Source organism: Anser brachyrhynchus, assembly GCF_964034855.1.
Source record: "Anser brachyrhynchus genome assembly, chromosome: 1".
NCBI classification, from domain to species: domain Eukaryota; kingdom Metazoa; phylum Chordata; class Aves; order Anseriformes; family Anatidae; genus Anser; species Anser brachyrhynchus.
In genome coordinates, this window is record NC_137694.1 from 164,721,204 (window position 1) to 164,729,693 (window position 8,490).

Sequence of the window (8,490 nt, forward strand, 5' to 3'; positions counted from 1 at the left end):
TTATATAGGTTCTTCTGCCCCAAAATTCTCTGGTTTTAAAAAGAGAAAGATGTCCTCTCCAGTAAATAAAAGGAGGCTAAATAATAGGCTTAAACCCTGGACTTCTGATCACCCAAAGAGTTACATACTTTGGTTCTATTTTGAACCACACAGACCCAAGGGATGCTGTCCTTCCTGAACTGATCCTGTGTAGGCTTCCCCTAGACAGCAGCTCTTCAAGAACTGCTGCAATATTGGTTTGTACCATTGTGTCCATCCAGCAGGAGCAAACTGGTCCAACATGGGTCCCCCTGGGCAGCAGGTCCCACCAGATCACCCCCTTCACTGGGGGCTCCTCCATGGGCCGCAGTGTGGAGATCTGCGCCATGTGGGACCCATGAGCTGCAGGGGGACAGCCTGCTCCACCAGGGGCCTCTCCACAGGCCACAGGGGAACTTCTGCTCCAGTGCCTGGAGCACCTCCTGCCCTCCTTCTGCACTAACCTGGGGGTCTGCAGGGCTGGTTCTCACTCCTCTCTCAGCAGCTGTTGCGCAGCAGCTTTTGTTGTTGTTGTTTGTTTGTTTGTTTGTTTTCCCTTTCTTAAATCTGCTCAGATTTAGTGTCGCTCACTGACTCGGCTCTGGCCAGAGTTGGGTCCCTTTTGGAGCAGTCTGGAGCTGTCTCTGATCTGACATGGGGAAGCTGCTGGACTGTTCTCAGAGAAGCCACCTCTGCAGCCTTCCCCGCACCCCCGTTCTCTTTTCTCCCACTACCAAAACCTTGCCATGTAAACCCAATACGAGTCCCCAGGCTACGTTGGTGCATGGAGTTATTTCTCTCCAGATGCAGGGCTTGGCATTTTCCTTTTATGAACATCAAAAGAGTCCTGTCATTACATTGTCGACTGTCAAGATCTCCCTGAACTGCACTACAGTCATCTGGAATATATATATCAACCACTTCCAATTTTGTATCATTTGCAAATATGTCTCTTAGATTAGATGCATTTCTTTCTTTTTCTGTTCTCCATGGGTTTTTTTGTTATTCTTTTTCTTCTTCTTCACTATAATGAAAATAAATAAGATTTTTCATGTGTTGAAACTGCTGATTAGGTGCTGTTTTATTCTTCTCCCTCTATGAGTTTTGTAGAGCCTAATCATCAAATTAAAAGTAACCTGTCACCTGTGGCTGAAAAGATCACAAGTCCATTTGTCTGTATAAGGTCTGTCTTTATAATTCTCATGATATAAACATCCACATAAGCGTCTTGGACGGAAGAAAGATGTTTAAGCTCCTATTATAAGGGTTTGTAATGTAATTTCAATGACTGCAGTAGGACATACTGACAGAAATGCAATGCTACAAAATTGCTCAGGTATAGACTTCACAGTTCTTCCTGCTTTCAAAACTAATAATCAAGTCAGGCTTTTCTGTCTATGCTGAGTATGGTAGTATTTTTTATGAACTCTTTTAAAACTGTTTTCATTGATTTTCAGAACAAACCTCATTAATATATGGCTGTGTTGGGATGACCTTGGCTCGCTGCCAGGTGCCCACCAAACTCTTCAGCAAGACAGGGAGAAAATATGATGAAAAATGTACAAGGTCAAGATAAGGACAGGGAAATTGCTCAACAATAATGCTGGCGAAATACATTTGACTTTGGGAAGGGTAATTTATTGCCAATTAAAAATACAGTAGGATAGAGAGAAACAAATCCAAACTAAAACTGCTTTCTCTCTAGCCCCCTTATTTCCAGGTCCAACTTCTTTGTTCCCAGTTCTTTTATCACCTCCTTACCCTCATCCTCCTGCAAGCAGCACAAGATAGGGAATGGGGGTTGCCATGAGTACATAACACCTAATCTCTGCTTCTCTTTCATCACGCTTCTCTCCTGCTCCAGGGTCCCTCCTACAGGATTCAGTCCTTCATGAACCACTCCAAAATGGGTCCTTCCCATGGACTGCAGCTCTTTAAGAACTGTGCCAGCATGGTTCCTTTCCATAGGGTGGAGTTCTTCAGGAAAAGTCTGCTCTGGTGTGGGTCCCCTACAGCCACAATTCCTGCCAGAAAACCTGTTCCAGAGTGAGAGAGCAGTGTTCTCATGGGCTGCAGTTACTTACTAGGAACCTGCCCCTGTGTGAGGTCTCCACAGGCTACATTTTGGATATCTGCAATGATGTGGTCCTCATGGGCTGCAGGGTTTCAACCTGCTTCACAATGGTCCTCTCCGTGGGCTGCAGGGAAATCTCTGGTCCTGCACCTGGACATCCTCCTCTCCCTCATTCTTCACTGACCTTGCTGTCTTCAGAGTTGCTTCTCTCACATCTTTCTCATTCCTCTCTCTCACAGCTGCTGCACTGTGTATTTTTAGTGACCTTTATCCTTTCTTAAATATATTATTACAGAGGCACCACCAATGTCACTGATTGGCTCAGCTTTGGCCAGCTGTGGGGCCAGCTTGGGGCTGCCTGGAACTGGCTGTATCTGACATGGGGTCAGCTCCTGATCTCTTCTCACAGAGGTCTCACTTGCAGTCTCCCTCCACCCCCACCCCTTTTCCATGTAAAACAAATACAGCTGCAAAGATGACAATCGAAACAATGAAAAAAATTAACAGAATACATGATAAAAGAAGGTGAAGAGGAATGCTGAAGTACAGCATATCATTCAATCTTTTGGTCTGCTTGACTGAATGAAGACAATTCAAAAATGAATTAATTTGTGCGACAAATCAGTGGAGAAGCAGATCATATATAGGAGATGACTAAAACAAAGTTTTTGAGAAAATATTATGTTTAAAGCATTATAGTTAGCTTTCCAAACTCATTTCTTCAGAATATTTTTACAAGAAAGGCTAAGCCTCAGCCAACGTGCAGGCTGGTGACTACTATAGCTGCACTAATGACAGTATAGTTAATAGTATTAGTTTGACTTGAACTCCAATATAAACATTATAAAACAGTGTAATCAACAACAGCATATAACTGTTTTATAACACTGTGATAGCATAGCAAGACACAACGTATAGGCATTCCTGAGAAGAGTCCCAAAGCCACCCCATGTTAGGTAAGAGCCAGTTCCAGCTGGCTCCAAAAGGGACCCAATGCTGGCCAAAGCTCAGACAATGAGCAATGCTGTTTGTGCCTCTGTGAGAGGCAGATTTAAGAAAGGAAAGAACACACTGTGCAACAGAAGCTGGGAAGGAGGAGTGAGAAAATGTAGAGGAACAGCCCTGCAGACACCAAGGTGAGTGCAGCAGGAGGGCAGGAGGTGCTCCAGGCACGCAGCAGCAGTTCCCCTGCGGCCTGTGGAGAGGCCCCTGGTGGAGCAGGCTGTCCCCCTGCAGCCCATGGGTCCCACACGGAGCAGATCTCCACGCTGCAGCCCGTGGAGGAGCCCCCGGTGGAGCAGGTGGATGTGGCCTGGAGGAGGCTGCGGCCCATGGAGAGCCCCCGCAGGAGCAGGCCCCGGGCCGGAGCTGCAGGCCATAGAAAGAGGACCACAGTTGTGCAGGTGGTCTGGCAGGAGCTGCCACCCATGGGTAGCCCATGCTGGAGCAGTCCTTTGCTGAAGGATGGACCCCATGATATAGATCCATGTTGGTGCAGTTCTTGAAGAACTGAAGTTTGGGGAGAGCCCATGTAGAATTGATTCAGCAAGGATGGCATCCCATGGGAGGGACCCCAAAGTGAAACACGGTAAGAGAGATAAAGGAACTGCAGAAGATGAAGTGTTACAGATTGACTGCAACCCCATTCCCATGGAGTGGGAGGTCCCGTGGTCAGGAGGAGGCAGTAAAAGACAGGGGATGGGGGGAGGTAAGGTGATTTTATTCTGCTTTTAGTTTCTCACTGATCTAGTCTTCCACTAATAAGCAATAAATAACACTATTCTCTTTATGTTGAGCCTGTTTTGGCTATGATGGTAACTGGAGTAATCTCCCTGTCCTTATGTCAACCCTTTCATTCTGTTTTCTCCCCCAGTTCTTTTGATGAGGGGGACTGAGAGAGCAGTGTGTTGGAGCTTAGCTAAGCTATCAATGTGAAACCAGTGTAACATTTTGCAGAGGTATGAGTGGTGGTTTTACACTTCTGGGCAGCTAAACTCCACCATAACTGCTCTCTCACTCCCATTTCTCAAAAGTGGGAGTAGGGGAAGAAGAAAGTGGGAAGTGGGGTAGGGGAGAAGAAAGCATGATGGGGGAAAAAAAAAAAAAGGCTCATGGGTTCAGGTAAGTGTAATTAAATCAAAGGGAAAACAAGGAGGAAAAAAAAAAAGCCTGCTTGGAAGTGCATAGGGAAGAAAAAAAATATTCTGTATTTCCTATCAACAAGCGATGTTCAACCACATCCTGGAAAGCAGAGCCTCAATGCGCGTAGCAGTTGTTTGGGTGGACAGACAACTTCATAACAAGAGCCCCATTCTCCTTCCCCTTTCCCACCTTTTATTGCCGAGTGTGACATCATATGGTATGGAATATCCCTTTGGTTGGTTTATGTCAGCTGCCCTTCTGATGTGCTCTCCCCACTTCTTGCCAACCCTCAGCCAGGCTTTGCAGGGTTTGGAGGCAGTCTTGATGCTGTGCCAGCACTGCTCAGCAATTTGTGTGATACCAAAGCTGTTGTAGCCACAAGTGCAGAGAACAACATATGCTGCAGAGAAAGTCCTAGCAGCATCCAGTATATGGACTGCTGCAGGGAAAGTCCCAGCTCCATCCCAGACAGACCCAGTACAGTATGTGAGCAATCTGACAACCAAAGTAGAAAACAAATACTTGTGCTGAAGTACTTAAGAGGCATGGGAAAATATGTAAAGAGCAACCCAAGTAACAGAATTTGTAAGATGAAGAACAAATAACAAGATAAACATGAAGGACCATAATTTGGTGAGCCTAAAACACAAGAAGGATGAATGGGAAAAAAAAAAAAGAAAAAAAAAAGAAAAGGTATGCATCATGAGGGTAGATGGCATCCCCCTTTCAGGAAAGGTGCAAGTAGAATAAAATACCAGATGAGTAAGTGAAGAAAAGAAAAAAAGGAAAAAACAAAAAAAAAGCTGCTTCAGGTCGGACTTGTCACATGAAAGAGCTCTCTGGCTTGAGCACCCTGCCTTCAGTGACTGTGGACCACCAAGGACTCTAGCCATAAAGGCTAACTGTATGGCATCAGATCCAGGGCATTGCATGCTCACAGCTAATACAGGGTATGAGTGCTAAGGACAAGCAGTTTTGTACACATAGTAGTAGTCTCAACATGTAAGAAATGATCATTAGCACAATGTGTGCTGTTGTCAAAAATTAGTCTTATTTTGTTTTAAAATTTATAATTGGTCTGACTTGTTAGTCTTGGGAATCAGACATTCCCATCACAGTAATCTCTAATTCCCTTATGGTATGCATATATATGTGTATATAGAATCATGGAATTATAAAATATCCCAAGTTGGAAGGGATCCACAGGGATTAGCAAATCCAACTCCTGACTCCACACAGGACTACCTGAATATTAAACCATACGTCTGAGAGCATTGTCCAAACACTTCTTGAACTCTGGGAGGCTTGGTGCTGTGACCACTTTCCCGGGGAGCCTGTTCCAGCGCCCAACCAGCCTCTTAGTGAAGAGTCTTTTTCTAATTATTAATAGTATTAGTAGTATTGTATTATTTATATAGATACACAGATAAATCTATATAGATATGTAGATATTCTGTTGAAAGAAGACAAAGGTGGTGCTAATTAGGAGGACAGAACTGTGCCTGTGGTAAGGGAAAGAGCTGATATTAAAACTTAATGACATATGTAGCTTTATATAAAAACCATGCTAGAATCAGAAGTAGAAAGAAATCATCATACAGAAACTAAAGATTCTCGTGTAGATAGGATTTAAGGGAAATGCTAGGGTAAGAGAACAGCTTCTATTGAAGAGAACATTTCTGTTGTTCAATGCTGAAAAGAAGAGTGGAATGGGAGGGAGAAGGGTGCAAATGCAGAAGAGGAAAGGGGGATGGTGAAAAAGATGTGAAGAAATACTCAAAGGTCTGCTTGTACAGGAGTAGTATGATAGGACAGTTTCTCACATAAATGAGTAGTGTGTCACATAAAGGAATTACAAAAGTATTTAAAGAGAGAGATTTGGTGAATGCATATGCTTCATGGAAAAGAATGAACAGTACAATAGTACAATTATGATTTCAATCCTAAATAACAATGCTGTTTCCACAAATGATTCTTTACTATCTTTCTTCCCTGTTATATCAGGCTTCCAGTGTCTCTAATACTAAAACTTACAAGGAAATGACTACGGTTAAGAAGTCTAACAACTAAAAGGAGAGGCTACTTAATGTCTATTTTACAGGGATAATGCTGAGGGTATTTGCTGAAATAAGTTTCACATATATCCCTTACTTAAACTAGATAATGAAATGTTCAGCGTAGAAATAATGACAAGACAAGCATAGTAACTGTTTAAGTAGTTTCCAAAACCTGTTGGGCTGTGGGGGAAACATGAGGGAAAAAAAAAGAAAAGAAAAGAAATAAAAAGAAAGAAAAAAGGCAGTGGAGAGATTAATAAATCTCTTAACAACAAAATTTGCTGAACTAATCAGTATGTAATCTTTTTTTTTTTTCTTTAGTATTCTGCTGCAGTAGTAAACTAAATTAAGACAGGTCATGGAAAGCTGAACAGGAGGTATGGAAGAAAGGAAGTGACACGCAGGATTAAAGAGAAAGGATCAGAGAAACTGAGGATTCTACGGGCCATAAACAGATGGTGATAACAAACTGTGCAAGAAGGAGAACACAAAAAGAGTGGATTAGAATTTGGGGGGGGGGGGAGGAAGAGGGAGGAGGAGGAATTCACTAAATAGTAGCAAACTAAATGTATTTTGTCAAAGAATGGTTGTGAAGAAAAAATCTTAATTTATGGGATCAGAATCATCTCATTTATGCGAGACATAGCAAACAGTACACAATAACAGAGATATAAGGACAAAATATAGGACATGGGACTCTGTCCAGATGCTGCGAGTTGAATTATAAATGATTACAGCAGGTTTTTTAGAGAGTAATATAAAATATTATATAGTACAGTTGGCAGTATTGTGCGCTAGCTAATCTTTCAGAATGATGGACTACAAGAAAGAAACAAATAGGACTGGTGTACCCTAGATATAATAAAAGAAATTAAAACCATAAAATCTTACAGGTTTTTACAATTTTATTTTTCATTAATTATATACCAGATGAGCAAGAATGGTAGCTATAAAGTAAAAAGCTAATTGAGAGAGAGTGCTTCATCTTTGACTTTCTCCTGTTTTGCAGGCCAGGCAATGAAAATGACATAAAAATTGAAAAGTATGATAATCTTGCCTTAAATTTAACAACATTAATAGAATAATAATAATATCAATAATTTTTGTGTGAAGATACCACAGCAACATTATGCAACCTGGAAATATAGTCCATCCTAAGACAATAGGTACTTAGAAAGTCACTTCAAAGAGTACTGAGTTAACATTCTAATATAGTAGCTAAGATGCTTTGGGATGACAAAGTATAGAAATAGAAATTTATAGAAATCAATCCACTTATGCCTATCAACTCAAATGCATAACAGATCAACCAACATGATAAAAATGTATTTTAGCAAGAAAAAATAGACTTCCTTCTTTTCTTTTTTTGTTGTTGTTTTAAAACCAGTCTTCTTGCTTTTAATAAGCAATTATATTTTTATGCTATTTTTCTACAGATATAAGAAAACTGTATGTTTTATTAAAATTATATATCTAAACAGTGATATTCAATTTGGAATAGATTATGACATCTTCCTAACTAATCAGTGGCTTGTTGTCATGTGAATCTGGTGGCAAATAAGATCTCATGTCTATGCTAATGTAGTTCACCTCTAGCATAAAAATGCTCATAACTCTCTGAAACCAGTGTTCCACTGATTTTCCAGTGAGATTTATAATGTCCTGCTCTTTGAGCTTTTTATGTTCTGCTCAAATGGGTTAATTTCACTTAGCATGAAAAATCTATGAAACTGGCTTGTTTCTGTTGAAATTGATAGGTTTTGTTTTTGTTTGTTTGTTTGTTTTTGTTTTTGTTTTTTTCAGTGATATCAAGGGAACCTGAATCTGACCGTGTATGAATACTGCAATTAATGGAAGTAAATAGGAATGTCAGAAAGACAACATCCCCTCTCCCCACATTAGCATCCATAAAAATACATATATTTCCTACATTTTTATTCAGAGGATCTGCTCTAAACAATTTATTTCTAATGTAGTCTTGTTCCTTCTTAAAAAGTCATGCTCTGCATTACAACTATCCTTGGTATAAACTGCAACATTCCAATACAAGAAGTCATGGACTGGCGGGTAAGATTCCAGGATCTCCACCCAGAATAAACTGTTTCTTAGCAAAAACTCAATCAGATGGTCACTTTTGCTGAAAACAAAGCTTTATACGGCTCTTCATAATCAGTTATATATGAATAATGTACAGATGTC